Here is a 1299-nt window from a genome sequence, read left to right as displayed (position 1 = left end):
ACCTTCCCCTACTACCTCTTTATTTGGTTATCATTACTTTGTTTCATTTGTTGATGATTTTTCTTGTGCTACTTGGACTGTTTTTTTGAAGCATAAAAGTGATGTCTGTGATGCATTTAAGAATTTTTATCAGATGATTCTTACCCAGCTTGATACTCGAATTAAAAATGTTCGTTCTGATAAAGGGGGCAGTATATGTTTGGTGGCCTCCAAACCTTTTTTACTGACAATGGCATTATCCATCAGCTAGCGTGTGTTGACACACCCCAACAAAATAAGGTAGCTGAGAGGAAAAATCGTCATTTATTGGAGGTCACTCGAAGTCTTCTCTTTGGCATGCATATTCCTAAGACCTTCTGGTTTGAAGCTCTTCTCACTGCTTCTTTTCTCATAAATCGCTTGCCTACCAAACTCCTTGACTCCAAATCTCCCTTAGAAACCTTATCTCCACGGGTTTCTGCTTTCTCTCTTCCTCCCAAAGTCTTTGGTTGTGTTTGTTATGTACATGTCCACAAACCTGATCGCACTAAACTTGATCCCAAAGCTCTCAAGTGTCTTTTTTTGGGTTTTTTTCTACTTCTAAAAGATACAAGTGTTATCATCCTTCTTCTCATCGGTGTCTTCTCTCCAAAGAAGTCGCCTTTCTTGAATCTGTCCCTTTCTTTGCCCCCTCTCTTCAGGGGGAGAATTGTGGAAGTAGACAGGCTGCTGATTTCCTTCATCCTCCTCTCCCTATCTCTCCTTTTATGCTTGACATTGGGAAACACAGGGCTGTGGATGTGGCTGATACTGATGATCAATCAAGTGGGAATACTAAATTGGTGGAAAGTGGTTCTGGTAATGAGAAGGAAAGGGATTACCACTCTAAGTACAAAAAAGGTGAACGCTTGCAGAGTTGAGGAAAGAAGACCTGCCAAGAGTCCTCTTTCGATCCAAATCCACACCCTGAGATTCATTCTCCTCAATCAGGTGACATCCCTTCTCCTCCATCTAATTTAGACCTTCCGATTGTTGTTAGAGCTTGTACTAATCCTATAGTACAATTTGTTTCCTATGATCTTTCTCCTACAGGTCTTGCCTTTATTGCTGCTCTCTCTATTACTTCTATCCCCAGAATGTTACTAATGCTATGTCTGACCCAAAGTGGAGACAAGCTATATCTGAGGAGATGATGGCTCTTGAAAAGAATGGTACTTGGCAATTGGTGGATCTTCCCAGGGGACGTGTCCCAGTTGGATATAGATGGGTCTACACAATCAAGTATAAATCTAATGGCAGTGTTGAGAGATACAAAGCAAG

General features: G+C 41.2%; 1 pseudogene; it reads left to right on the top strand.

The window, feature by feature from the left end:
- Positions 1-899, top strand: part of LOC122643347 — a 14381-nt pseudogene extending 13482 nt beyond the window's left edge.
- The last annotated feature ends 400 nt before the right edge of the window (positions 900-1299 follow it).

The sequence above is a fragment of the Telopea speciosissima genome, chromosome 10 (genome assembly GCF_018873765.1).
Source record: "Telopea speciosissima isolate NSW1024214 ecotype Mountain lineage chromosome 10, Tspe_v1, whole genome shotgun sequence".
In the NCBI taxonomy this organism is placed as follows: Eukaryota; Viridiplantae; Streptophyta; class Magnoliopsida; order Proteales; family Proteaceae; genus Telopea; species Telopea speciosissima.
This window is presented reverse-complemented; position numbering and strand designations above follow the sequence as displayed.